The sequence below is a fragment of the Miscanthus floridulus genome, chromosome 3 (assembly GCF_019320115.1).
Source record: "Miscanthus floridulus cultivar M001 chromosome 3, ASM1932011v1, whole genome shotgun sequence".
NCBI lineage: Eukaryota > Viridiplantae > Streptophyta > Magnoliopsida > Poales > Poaceae > Miscanthus > Miscanthus floridulus.
In genome coordinates, this window is record NC_089582.1 from 63,287,536 (window position 1) to 63,302,780 (window position 15,245).

Consider the following 15,245-nt stretch of genomic DNA (forward strand, 5'->3'; position numbering starts at 1 on the left):
TGTATGCATGCCTGCATGCGTATATGGTACGTATTTAATTGTGGGTTTAAATTATTGTCGGGTAGATTGATACGGAGGTATATGTATGGATATACATATATGGAAGTATTTACAATTACATTCTGCATATTTCATTATGGGTTTAGGGCTGAGATGAAATTTTATGCAGGTACACTAACAACGAAACATGTAGCTCGACTAGTTACGCTATTTATGAGAGAACGTATGTATGCCACCGTGTCTACCGTTAGAAACAAATTTTTCCTAAGTTTGTGAGGACGTACGGAACGAGCATGCATCATGATAATTACCATTCACATAATTACATTGTTCCTCCCCTTATAAAATTCTTACTCGGTTATGTAACTCTTATCCATTATGGCATTGTCTCACCAAGTGGTACATGTTAATGGTGCAGATGGCACGCACCAAGCAGACTGCTCGCAAGTCCACCGGAGGCAGAGCTCCCAGCCGTCAGCTTGCTCCACGTACCCGTCAACGTCACACGTTCCTTGGAGAGTTCGGGATGCCTACACTCTTGTGGAGAGTGCTCAGCTATGTAGGCTATCCTGATGGAATGGAACCCCGCTACTTCTGGGCGAATGAGCAGTTGGGAGAAGGTCTCTTAGTTACTGTGGAGGCCGTTGTTCGTCCCCGAGGTGACGATTCTGAGTGGATAGGTTGGTGTTATGAGTCAACTGGTAGGACTGCTGAAGAAGCAGCTGGCAGAGCAGCCTTTGGGATCCTGAGGGATATCATGGATCGTTTTCCTCAGGAGCTGGCAGCCGCTTTGGTTGGAGTCTTTCCGAGGGGTAACCCCTCCACTGACTCATGGCAGTAGGCAAGAGGAAGATCTTTGGAGATTGGTGCAGCAGAAGGGCAGAACAGCGATAACCCTTCCATGAGCGCCATGTTCGCAATGATGAGAGTGTTAGATGGAGTAGAAGGTAGCCTCAGACGTGTGTCTGGTGCTCTTGGTCATGCCCCTGAGGACCGACGTCAGCTTCAGAGGGAGCATGACGCCGAGATTGAGAGGCTCACTGGTAGAGATGACTCGGTTAACTCACCAGCGGAATGCAGCCTGGTCCTAGGGAAGATGTTCTGAGAGCTCGGCAGTTTGAGCTGGGGCAGCAGCTGGCCCATGCGGAAGAATACAACGATAATCTACATGAAGAGGTTCATCTACTGAACAACCAGCTCCACCCTTATGTCCCACCTAGAGCCACAGAGATGGATCTAGAAGAGGACGAGGAAGAAGAAGAAGTAGAGCTTGAAGAAGAAGTGGAGCCTGAGGAAGGAGATGATCCTACGTCTGACCTCGATAGTGATCATGATGAGGATTAGATCGCTTAGTACTTAGTGGAAGGTCTAATGTATCACCTTTATTCATGTAATGGACCTGTAGTTCGAATTTGGCATTAGTAACCCGACTATCATGTAATGTTGATTAATCGCACTGTTTGGTTGAACATCAATGCAATTCCAGTCCTTTGTCGGTAATCACGATTTAAATTTGCATGCGTTATGAGCGCGATGAGTGGTCAAATTGGGGATGTCATGTTGCGAGAATGAATTGTTATGCCTCTGTTTTTATTGTGATTTTGAGAATTTTCTCCAGTAATTTTAGTTTGGCATGAGTACCTAATTCATCTGCAATCTCTTGACATCAACCAATAATCGCTTATTGTTGCAACATCGCAGATGACGCGCACCCGTGCTGGAGCTGGTGGCTAGCCTAGGATGGCAACCATGATGACTTGCCACCCCCACCTGCCGCCGTCTGCTCAGGAGTTCTTTACCCAGTTCCTGGGGAGCCAAAGGACAATGGAGGAAGCTTTGCGCCTTATCGCGCAAAACACTGCTCGTGGCCACCCACATCAACCAGGGGCCGAGCCAAATCAGCACTAGTACATTCAAGGAGTTTCTAGATACGAAGCCTCCAATCTTCAAGGTGGCTGAGGAACCACTACAGGCTGACGAGTGGCTTAATACCATTGAGCAGAAATTTCGGCTGCTAAGGGTCACAGAGCATCTAAAGCTGAATATGCTTCTCATCAATTGCAAGGACCAGCAGGGATCTGGTGGACACATTTCCTGTCATCTTTGCCTGCTAACGCGCGAGTGACCTAGGAACAGTTCAAGCTGGCTTTTAGGGGACATCATATTCCCCCGGGCCTGATGCGCATGAAAGCGGCCAAATTTATGAGGCTCACTCAAGGAACAAAGTCACTCACAGAATATATGCACGCATTCAACAACTTGTCCAGATATGCTCCAAGTTTCGTGGATACTGAAGAGAAAAAGATAGAGAGTTTCAAGCGAGGTCTGGGTACTAAACTTATGAAGACCATGGCAAATTCTAGGTGTGCCACGTACAATGAATTTATTAGTGATGCCTTGACCCAAGAAAACCACAACAACATGCATGCAGTTGCCAAGGGTCGCAAGAGGGCATATGAGGCCGGTGCATCCGGATCCTTCCAGTCAAAAGCACCTATCACAGCTAGGCCACAATTCCATCCACCTGCACCCAAGTTTAGGCCTCCACCACCGAAAGCTCAGAATAATAGGCCACAGAGACCATTCCGTAAGGCGTTTACTATTGCCTTACCAAAAGGAAATGGCAGTCAGGACAGTTCCACCGGATTCAGAAGTAATCAACCATGTTTCAACTGCAACCAACTGGGTCATTGGTCCAAGGAATGCCCCCACCCCAAGAAGAATAGCAACCAGAATCAGAACAATCAGAGACAGGCGAATGCCAGGGCACGTCAGGGACAAGTGCATTATACCGCTGTGGAGGAAGTGCCCGCCGGAGAAGTTGTCACGGCTGGTATGTTTCTCATCAACAAGCATCCCGCTGTTGTTTTATTTGATTCGGGAGCTTCTCATTCATTTATGAGTCAAGCATTTGCATCTAGACATGATCAAGAAATAATTGAAGTAAGCAAAGGGGGTTTTAACATAAGTTCAGCAGGGGGAACTGTTACTACCAAAAAGATAGTCAAAAATGTACTCATCTCTATACAAGGGAGGGAGTACACAACAGATTTGATAATATTGCCGGGGTTATCGATAAGTGTAATCTTAGGCATGAATTGGATGAAGGATCATGGTGTTCTTATTGACACTAGCACCCGTACTATTATGTTGAGAGAACCCACTGGGAGGGAATGCTTTTCTAGTACCACTCTCCCGCGATTTCGAACCCCAACATTTAGCCTGTGCTATCCAAACCACCACAATATGTGATATCCCCGTGGTTTGTGAGTTTCTGGATGTATTTCTAGAAGAATTACCCTGGTCTACCACCGGATAGGGACGTGGAATTTAAGATTGAATTAGTGCCAGGTACGGCACCCATATCCAGAAGGCCCTATAGAATGCCACCCAATGAGTTAGCGGAACTTAAGGTTCAATTGCAAGATCTATTGGACAAGGGTCTTATCCAACCTAGCTCATCTCCATGGGGATGTCCAGCCTTGTTTGTGAAAAAGAAGGACAAGTCACTGAGAATGTGTGTAGATTATAGACCACTCAATGCGGTGACCATCAAGAACAAATATCCGTTGCCCCGCATCGACATCTTGTTCGATCAGCTAGCGAAGGCAAAGGTATTCTCCAAAATTGACTTGAGATCAGGCTACCATCAGATAAAGATCAGACCGGAGGATATACCTAAAACTGCTTTCTCTACTAGGTACGGCTTATACGAGTATTTGGTTATGTCTTTCGGACTAACAAATGCTCCTAGCCTACTTCATGTACCTGATGAACTCGGTATTCATGCCCGAACTTGACAAGTTCAGTGGTCGTGTTTATCGATGATATATTGATTTATTCAGAAAATGAGTCAGATCATGAAGAGCATCTGAGGATTGTCCTATCCAGACTGAGGGAGCATAAGCTATATGCCAAGTTTAGCAAATGTGAATTTTGGTTGAGCAAAGTACCTTTCTTAGGTCACATATTATCAAAAGATGGAATCTCTGTAGACCCATCGAAAGTACAAGAGGTCATGGATTGGAAAGCCCCAACTTCGGTTCATGAAGTTCGGAGTTTTCTCGGGTTAGCAGGATACTATCGTCGATTTATTCTAGATTTCTCAAAGATAGCTAAGCCTATGACCAGACTACTTCAGAAAGATGAGAAGTACAAATGGACACCAGAATGTGAAATAGCTTTTCACACCCTCAGAACTTTGTTGACTACAGCACCTGTGCTAGCACAACCAGACATTGAAAAGCCTTTTGATGTATTTTGTGATGCATCAGGAATAGGTTTGGGATGTGTGCTTATGCAAGAAGGAAGAGTAATTGCATATGCTTCTCGGCAATTGAGAAAACATGAAGTCAACTACCCTACACATGATTTGGAACTTGCAGCCGTTGTCCATGCATTAAAGATATGGAGACATTACTTGTTGGGCAATGTATGTCATATCTATACTGACCACAAAAGTCTCAAGTATATCTTTACCCAGCCAGAGCTGAACATGAGACAACGAAGATGGTTAGAATTGATTAAGGACTACAATTTAGAAGTGCATTACCATCCGGGTAAAGCTAATGTAGTAGCCGATGCACTCAGTCAGAAGTCCCATTGCAACACTATGGAAGCATTGTTGGAAGATGGATTCAACTTGTTACATCCTGCTGTACTACACAATATCACAATCAGTTGTTCACTTGAGGGCAAAATCATAGAGCTACAGCAGACAGATGTAGGAATAAGTCACATCAAGAGAAAAATGCAAGAGCAGGAAACCAAACATTTTAGATTGGACGAAAGAGGTGTAGTTATGGTTTGAGGACCGGCTAGTGGTACCAAAAGACCGTGAGCTAAGGAATCAAATTTTAGATGAAGCTCACTCATCTAAATTGTCCATCCATCTGGGTAGTAGTAAAATGTATCAAGATTTAAAACCCGTTTTTGGTGGACTAAGATGAAGAAAGAGATCGCAGCCTATGTTGCTAGGTGTGATAACTACAGTAGAGTAAAAGCTGTCCATATGAAAACTACTAGGACTTACTTCAGCCATTGCCTATTCCAGGATGGAAATGGGAGGAAATCAGCATGGACTTTATCACAGGCCTTCCAATGATGCCACAAGGTCATGATTCAATATGGGTAATTGTTGATCGTCTCACCAAGTCAGCACACTTTATACCCGTGAATACACGGTATATAGTTGGAAAATACGCTGAGATATATGTTTCCCAGATCGTGAGACTGCATGGAGTACCTAGGACTATAATCTCATATCGAGGACCATAGTTCATAGCTCGTTTCTAGGAGCACTTATACCAGGCTTTGGGAACCAAGCTAATTAGAAGCTCGGCATATCATCCGCAAACTTTAGGATAGACAGAGCGAGTGAACCAAATCCTAGAAGATTTACTTAGAGCTTGTGTTATATCTTCAAAAGGTTCATGGGAGAAATGGTTACCTTTAGCTAAATTCTCCTATAACAACAGTTATCAAGCGAGTATCAAGATGGCTCCATTTGAAGCCTTGTATGGCAGAAAATGTAGAACTCCATTGAATTGGATTGAGCCAGGTGAAAGGAGATACTTTGGTATTGACTTTGTCAATGAAGTCGAAGAGCAAGTACGTATCATCCAACAACATATGAAGGCAGCTCAATCGAGGCAGAAGAGCTATGCCGATAGAAGAAGGAGACCACTAACTTTTGAAGTGGGTGACTATGTATACTTGAGAGTATCACCCATGAAAGGTGTGAAAAGATTTGGGATGAAAAAGAAGCTTTCACCAAGATATGTAGGGCCATACAAAATTTTGGAACGAAAAGGAAATGTTGTGTATAAGTTACAGCTTCCACTAGAAATGAGTGCAATATTTGATGTGTTCCATGTTTCCCAGTTGAAGAAATGTCTTCGAGTACCTGAAGAAGCTATTGCACCCACCAACGTACAGCTTCAATTAGATTTGACCTATAAGAAAAGCCAATTAGAGTATTAGAGGAGATGGAGAGAGTAACACGGAGTAAGATTATTAAATTCTATAAGGTGGCTGTGGAACAATCATAGTGAACAAGATGCTACGTGGGAAAGAGAAGATTATCTATGAGAAGTTTATCCCTGCCTTTTTCCAAGAATGGTAGGTCTTGCAAATCTCGGGACGAGATTTTTATAAGGGGGAGGGGCTGTAACACCTTGGGTGTTAGCCTTGCATAACTTGACTTGCATAGCATGAGCATGATCATAAAGCATTCATATATAAGCTTTGACACTTGAAACATTGGATTGCAACATCTGCAACGTTTGCTTATTATCGCATGTTTCTTAAACATATGCAACTTTTCTCGTTATTTCATGTCTCCATGTGTCTATGCATATGATCATGAGTGGACACATGTACTTGGTGGATGTGAGTCACACAAACATGTAGCCACACCTAGGGTAGCAAATAGAACCTTGTTCAGGGTTACATTTCATGAACCAACACTTAAGCTTTCTTGTGATTACACTAACTAGCTCAATGAGTGACTACTACATGAAATGATTGGATAACCTTGCAAATTGCCTAAACATATTTAGAGTATCATTATGAACAACTTTGATATTCATGGTTAGGGGTAAAAAGGTCATTAAGCCATGCTTTGGTGTGTATCATCATGTAAATGTGACATGTTTGACCAAGTTTGAACTAGGTGTTAGAGACCTTGCATGGAGGAGATCACTAAAGCAAAGTTGTAGTATGTGACATAAGGAACAACTTTTATTTTTGGGTCTTTGACTAATTTAGCTTCTAACATGCTTGAATTGGTCCCACAAAAATTAGAAGAATCAACAATTCAACACTTAAGAAATTTTGCTAAGTCCTGGTTCACTGACGTGCTAACTGCCGACCTTTGGGACGATATAACTCGAGTTCGGTTGGGAATTGGCACGAGCTCATTGAACAAGAATGGAAGCTGGTACACTGAGCTACAATTTTGGTTTAGACGGTGTGCGCTAATACTCCATGGATTAGTGGTTAAATGGACAGGAAAACACGCTGTCAGGCTTCTTCGCGGGCTCTGAACTTACTGAATCGGGCGATTCAGTGGCCGACCGCCTTCAGGCCATGGCCGCCGCGTGGAGGAGAAAAGGCCACGCGTCGCCTCTGCTCTGCCCCGCCAGGCCACGTCGGGCCAGTACGTGCCTTCATCACCCCCGCACTCGCCCGCATCGCCCTGCGCTTCCCATTTCGCTTTTCTGGCTCCTCCTTCCTCGCCGCAGCAGCAGCCGAGCACCTCCTCGCTCCGCCGTCGCCATAGCCTGCGTAGGCTCACGACAAGCTATCAATTCTTCACCGCAGCAGCACCACTAGCTCTCTAGCAACCTACTACCTCCTCCCGTGTCTGCTGGTAGCGCTTGGTAAGCCACCGTAACACGTGCGAGCTCGTCGGAGCTCCGCCGCTAGCCCCATCTCCATAGCCACGTCGCCACCGTCCACCCTAGGCCGCAATAGGGTGCTAGTTAGCTCCGCCGTAGCTCGGTGATGCTCGGCGTAGCGTTCGATCGAGCCACCATAGCCTCCACTGGCGTAGCGCCGTCGTCCAGCGCCACTGCTCTGCCATGGCCATCGCCGTAGTCACTGACATCGACGATAGGGCCGGCCAAGTGGTTCAATAGATGCGCTAGGTCGAGTAGGTCACGCCGTGAAGATGTTACCGCCGGCAAGTTTGCCATCGGCGAGCTCTGGCCGCGTCCATAGAGCAGCGCCGCCGGCTCTATTTTGTCTCACTGACCGGTGGGGTCAACTGACCAGTGGGTCCCGCGTGTCAGCGACTCCATGTATTAAAGCCAGTTCATTTTTGAATGCAGATTTCATATGATTTGTAATTTTTGTATCTTCAGTTTGGTAGCTTCAAAAATTGTGAAATAAATTTGTTAGTACTCCTTAGGAAGTGTAGTATTTAGGAAAAATATGTTCTTGGCATTTACAGTAGAAATTTTTGGAGATTTAAATAGGGATTTGAAATGTGCTTTTGAATGCATTCAAATTTGTTTATTTTATTTCTAGAGTTCCTGTGCTCCAAAAATTATGAAATTTTTGTGGTAAGCTAGTCTTAGCATATGTGAACTCTGGTAAAAATTTGAGGACCAGTGCATGTGTAGATTTATAGTTATAGATTTTTCTTTTATGAATAGTTAATCCTTGTGTAAATGTTTATAAATTATTTATGAATCCAAAATTCATGAAAATTTTTGGAGGTAATCCTAGTAGTATATGGATGCTAAGAAAAATAGGAAATCTGTTGCTTGACACTTTTCAATAGGGTTTTCCATTTATGCTATTTCAAGCCTTGCTGCCTTATCATTTTTGTATAGGATGTTCTACTGGGTAAAATGACATGAAATTTTTATAGTAGTCCTTTGATAGCATTAGTAAGGCACTGTAAATTTTTGAGAATTTATGAAGTACATCTGATATATGTTTATTATTTAACCTAGATATCTAAATAAAATAATAAAGGCATTTAGATAAATAGTTTGGGCTTCACCATTATATTATATTAAATGTATTTGGTATGCTTAAACTATTGGTAGATTTTATGTTGTCAAATTTTGAATGATTACATGAAGTAGAAGTATTGTTACTTTATATTGCATATTGAATAGTTTCCGGACTGATTCTGGAGTTTGATGAGTTGCATGTTGAAAATGATGTGTACTGTAAAAATGCTTAATAACAAAGTTGTAGAGAATTTGATAAGCTTTCCAGAAAGTCTAGGATCACTGTATTTGAATTAGTAGAACTCCAGTTATGAGTGAAACAAGTAGCTACTATTTTGGGGTATAATCGATGCATTGTGGAAGTAGATGATTAAATAATCGAGAAGAGATATGCACCTACTCAATAAACATGATGCACTTGTTAACATATATGCATTCGTAATACTTATGCCATATTCATGCATCTAGGCTCAGAGGAAGAGATAACGTTGCTGGAATACGAAGAAGCAGAGGAAGGGGACCAGCAGGAGAATCCGCAAGCCGCAGCTCCTGAAGGCATGGAGCAGAACCTTGAAGAGCTTCCGGAGTGTCCTGACCACCGCCCTACTTCCTTTCTGCGAGGCAAGCCCCAGAGCATTCTAAGTCTCCCAGTAATTTACAAATGTTTACTTAAGTACTTATGATTGATGCATTAGGTTATAAGAGTTGAATGGAACCACTTGATGCATGTACATTCCTTGTCCAGATATTACACCTTTAACCGGTATAGGTCTAGGATCGAATATATGCTTAGCCATGCTTAGACCGGTAGAAGTCAAGTGATGTCCTATCACCTGCGAGATGTAGGTGGATACCGGAGCATGGTTGGCTATATTTGCTGTCGTGGAACAGAACCATGGGGTAAAAGAAAATCGAGACCGGATGGGAAGTCGGTAGAGAAGCAACAAGACATGGAGGTCTTGGGTGTGGATCTATCCCCGTCTATGTTGATTAAGGACCATACCATTGTTGGCGCTTCTGACAAGATTGAATGCATGCCTCTCACTTAGCTGGTCGGATAACTCATTCCGACCGCGAAGCCGAGTAATTCAACTTAGGCCGAGAACCGTTCTATTGTGCGCTCCTTCCAGGGAATGATTAGACTGAGCCCAAGGGCAAGCTTGGCCTGAGCATCCTGGCATCTAGTGTTCTAGATTGTGCGGCGCGGTACAGACCTGTGAAATGTGTACTTGAGTTGTACCAAAGGTGACCTAAGGCTATCGTGGCTGGTAGACTTGGGTTTGTGTTAGGAATAAATTCCCAGCTGGTTGAAATCGATTCGAATCGCCGTCTCTCCCAGATAGTGAGAAACTTGGCTAGTCCCAACATCGTAGTAACTGTGTTATGAAACATGATGGTTCGGATTAATAAGGAATTACGATACCTGCTATGGTTATTATTGTATGCTTCTAAATGATATACCACATGTTTGGCATAGGATAGTTGCTAATCTAGAAATGGATAGTTATAATAAACTTGATAAAGGAATCATAATTGTACAATGGGTCAATTGCCTCTTACGCAAAAAAATGCTGTCGAGTTACGTCCACTTATACAGCCTTGCATAATCCTTGGAGTCATTTTATTTCTAGTTCATGACGGGTAAGTCTAGCTGAGTACCTTCTCGTACTCAGGGTTTTATTTCCCATTGTTGCAGATGGCACTGTGTACCATGGTTATTGCAAGAGTTGCTTCTATCCCGCCGTGGATGAGGAGTAAGCCTTGGGCAGGCTTCTTTATTAATTCCTATCCTTGCTTTTGTGGACCGTGATCTGACTTGGCACTGTATTAAACTATGTTGGAAACTTTATTTTTGAACTTATTTGCTTCTGCTTTATTTATCCAACTCGGTTTGTAATAACTTTTATTTGTACTCTGATGACGAAATGTATCTGTGAACTTTATGTAATATGTGGCATGTATGTTGAATCCTGTACGATCTTGGTTGTTGTAAATCGTTTATCGAGACCCGTCATGGTACTCGATTGACTACCAGGTTTATATGGGTTCAAGTATGACAGTGCGACCACTTGCGGGCTGCCATTGTACTTGTACTCTTATAAATTGGTCGGTTCTGCGACACCGTCGGCGCTTGGATATTATGAAGATGGAGGATGAAGGAAGGCACGGGGGAGACAGAGAGTGTGGCATCGAGGGGAGCGGGGCTCGATGGTCAGTGCGGGCATCATGGATGAGCTAATCTACATGCCAAGGAAGCCAACATCTGAGCAGATGGATGGACTGACTCGTTACTTAGCTGCCACCTCTGTGGTCATGTGAGCATCGTTTTGTTTCCAACATCAAACTTGTGGTCCCATACTCCTAGTACCAGCGGCTTCCATTGCACGAGCATGGGGGGAGGGGCTGTAGATTTTGGCCGCAAGCGAGAGCACCTGTGGGCTATGATAGGGCCCATCCTATTAAATAAGGGAGCGTCGTGCCGCCATCCCACCTTGAATTGAAGTAGGAGTAAAATCCACTATAGGTCCTTGAACTTGTTCCGCAATCTCATCTAGGTCCATGTACTTAGGAAACCAGGTTTACAGGTCCTTTAACTCAATAAATCTACCATTGACATCCTAATTCGGCTTTGCAAGGTTGTTTTGTCCAGCTTGGACTACCATGTTGGCTTGGTTGACCCGATCTGACCAACTTGGACCCAAGTAGAATATGCAAAAAGGCCCTGTGTGTGCTGCGTTTCATTTCATGGGCCTGCTTCATCCTAGAGTAGGCGGAGGCGATGGACTTGGCGATGCATGGGACAGAGCCACTAAAGACCGCTGCGATGGCAATGGGAGAGGTTGCGACCCCCGCGGGCGTCTAGCTTCAGCGTCACAGGAGCCATGGCCGCCAGGTTTCGCCTTGATGGTGAGCCACCGCCAGACTATAGTGAGTTTGTTGGAACCTTAATCACCTTGTTTCGATGGTTCTTTGTCAATGTTATGGTCTATGGTTACTGTCATGTAGTTGGATTGTTGGGTAAATTAGTGATTTTTAGGGTTTTGATGGAGTTGGTGTTTGGTTAGGATTGTCTAGTTCACTGAAGCTCTGTGTAATTTAGGTCCAATTCGAGCAAATTCTCGCTAGAAGTCCATCATGGGGTTTTTTTTCTATGGCCAGGGTGTGAACAAAACCTATGTTGATGGTAAAGTCACTTGGGAAGATGGCTTGGAAGCTGAATTGTGGTGCTTTTTGGATAGAAGACCTTCTATTGCAACTTGATTATGTGGTTGGCAAGGTTAAGGTGTATTGGCTTTTGCCTAGCAAATAGTTGCATGATAGCCTAAGAATCATTGAATCTAATGCTAATCCCTTAGTCATGAAACAAATTGTTGGTAGGGTGAACAATTTCGTGTTGTATCTTGTTCAGTACAACCAGATAGGTGACAACAACATTTGGGATGATGTTGTAATCAATCCAGTTGCTGATTTACCCAAGGTTCTAAGCCCTGTTCATGTCACTTATGTGGATAAGAACCCAATGGAGAAGCTATCAGACTTTTACAGCCAGTTGCCGAGGAAGGAAGAAGATCAGGGAGTGGACATAGAAGCATCAGACTATGATGACAGTGATTATGACTTTGAAGATGGTGATGATGACTTTATTTATGGATAATGTAGATGAAGAGGTGGTGGATGAGGGTTCAGGAAAGGAGAAGAAGGCAAAGAAGGGTAAGTCACCAGCTGGTACATCACAAGGACAATCATCTGGTCCCAAAGATGAGGCATCTAGTGGTTCATATAGTGACCTAGATTTGCCCGATGACTCATATGGAGAAAGCCAAGTGAAGCTGAAGTTCAAATCATTCAACCCTGAGGATCTAGTTAATCCAACCTTTAAGGTAGGCATGATATTCTCTAGTGTGGATCTCATAAGAAAAGCCATCACAGAGTACAGCCTAAAGCACAGAGTTGACATTAGGATTGCCAGGAATGACAGGAGCAAGGTTGGGGCTCATTGTGCGGTTGGCTGCCCCTAGACATTGTATGCTTCATTAGACATAGAACTAAGGCATTCATGGTCAAAACTTATGTGGGAGAGCACAACTATAGGAAGGAATGGGTTCTCAAGAGGTGCATAGCCAAGTGGCTAATAGAGAAGTACACTAAGACCTTTAGAGCAGATAGCAAGATGACACTAGGCAATTTTGCAAGGATTGTGCAGAAGGACTGGAACCTGACACCCTCTAGGAGCAAGTTAGCTAGGGCAAGGAGACTGGCTATGGATAGGATATATGGTGATGAGCTTGAGCAGTTCAGACTATTGTGGGATTTTGGTAATGAACTAAGGAGGTCAAACCCAGGAAGCACTTTCTATGTTGGTCTCAATGAAGGCCATTTCAGTCACATGTATTTCTCACTTGATGCATGCAAAAGGGGGTTCCTAGCTGGCTGCAGGCCTATCATTTGCTTGGATGGATGTCACATTAAGACCAAATTTGGAGGATGTTTGCTGACTGGAGTTGGTGTAGACCCAAACAATTGCATATTTCCTATATCAATGAGCTATGTGGAGGTGGAGTCAAAGAGTACATGGAAATGGTTCCTTGAGACCCTCAAGCAAGACCTTAGGATTCAAAATACTTATCCATGGACTATATTGACTAACAAGCAAAAGGTTATATACTATGTCTGCTTTATGACTTATCCATTTTTTTAAACTTATTCTGTATTGTACTCCAACTTTCAAGGTCACTTCAAAGGTGAGAACCTCAAAAAGCAACTCTAGGCTTGTGCTAGGTCCACAACTATGGCAGCCTCGGATAGGAACATGGAGAAAATGAGGACATTAGATGCAGATGCACATAGATGGTTAGAACAGATGCCCCCCAACACTTGGGTTAGAGCTTTTTTTAGTGAGTTTCCTAAGTGTGATCTGTTGCTCAATAATTCATGTGAGGTATTCAAAAAGTACATACTGGATGCAAGAGAAATGCCCATCCTCAGCATGATTATGAAGATCAAAGACCAACTAATGACCAGGGTGTACAACAAGCAGAAGGATGTTCATGACAAGTGGCCAGGCCCTATCTATCCCAAGATTAGGAAGAAAATTCTCCAGAACTCAGAGTGAGCCAACACTTGTTATGTTTCTCCTGCTGGCAGAGGTGTTTTTGAAGTGAAGGATAGAGATTACTAGTACACAGTTAACATCTATGACAAGCACTATGACTGCAGGAGGTGGAACTTGACTGGCATTCCCTGTAGTCATGCCATCTCTTGCCTGAGACATGAAAGGGTCCCTGCTGAAGATGTCATACCTCAATGCTACACTACTAAAACTTATAGTGCTGTGTATGGATTCAATGTGATGCCATGTTCTGACAAGACCAACTGGATGAAGATGAATGGTCCTAATATCCAGCCTCCAATATATGAGAAGAAGATAGGAAGGCCACCCAAATCTAGGAGGAAGCAACCCCATGAGATTTAGGGCAAAAATGGACCTTCAATGTCCAGGCATGGCATCATCATTCATTATTCCTGGTGCCATGAGCCTCACCACAATTCCAAGGGTTGTCCACTCAAGAAGGCAGGCATTAGGCCAAAACATCAAGTGAGAAGGCAGCCATCACCTTTTCTAGCAACAATAGGAGATGAGGAAGAAGAGCATGAACTCAATACACAGCAAGGCGTAGAGGAGGTGATGCAGAACAACACCTGCAGCCCATAGTGAAACTATTGGAGGTCCAAGAAACTATGTTGTCCCAGATGTTAGCATAGGTGAATAACTTGTAGCTCACCATTTTATTCCATTGTCAATAATGCAACACAATTCATGGCCACTTGTCTTCATCTTCTTGCAGGTACCAGATCCTGTGAACTAGTCACTTGATCATGGACCTCTCCCTTCCACATCATTCATCGACAGCAACTAGCCCACTACAAGGCCACTTGTCCTCACAACAGCAACAAAAGAAGGAAGGTCCAATCGCAAAAATCCAGCAAAGAAGAAGAATGCCACTACTGCAGAGAGAAACCTGCAAAGAAGAAGAAAAATCCACCAAAGCAGAAGAAAGATCTTGGTTGTGCTGGTGCACCAAACCTGAACTGATGGGCATGGTGCAGTCATGAACCATTTTGTTAATAGCCTTTTGGTACACCTTTGGGTACATCTTTTGGGTACAACTTTTGGTATACATTTTGGGACGCATACTTGGCACACACACAATTATAGATCTTCTGTGACCTGATGTGTTGGATGTGTTAGTTTACTGAAGAAAGTTACATGTCTGAGATGGGACTCATTTTGTGTAACATGTAATGGGTCCATAACTCTTGTTAACTGTCAACTGATTGTTGGTGCGGGACCTACAGGATACTGCGCAAGGAAAGGAGAAGATCTAGTCTAACTAGGATTCTTCTCCTGTAATCTTAGTAGTAGTATTATTCTATAATCCTACTAGGAACTCTCATTGTAAATTGACTAGGATTCTGACCTACTGACTATATAAAGGAGGGTAGGGTTCCTAGGGACTGGAACAACACAACACTTTACAATCAATCCAATGCAAAGGCTAACACCGACTGGATGTAGGGCTATTACTCAATCAACAATCGAGGGTCCGAACCAGGATAAATTGACTGTCTCTTGCATTAACCGTCGAGTTCCGCATATGCTGAAGCCTGAACATACTGCCCCGGGTACCCCCAGTGGTAGGCTATCAGTGGTGAAACATCGATAGTTCACCAACATCTAGGATTATGGACCCAGCGACTCACACTTGCACTCAAGGGCTC

The 15,245-nt window shown here is 43.6% G+C and overlaps 1 pseudogene; it reads left to right on the forward strand.

The window, feature by feature from the left end:
- Nucleotides 1–11,823: 11,823 nt before the first annotated feature.
- Nucleotides 11,824–13,938, forward strand: LOC136543821 (uncharacterized; annotated as a pseudogene).
- Nucleotides 13,939–15,245: the final 1,307 nt, after the last annotated feature.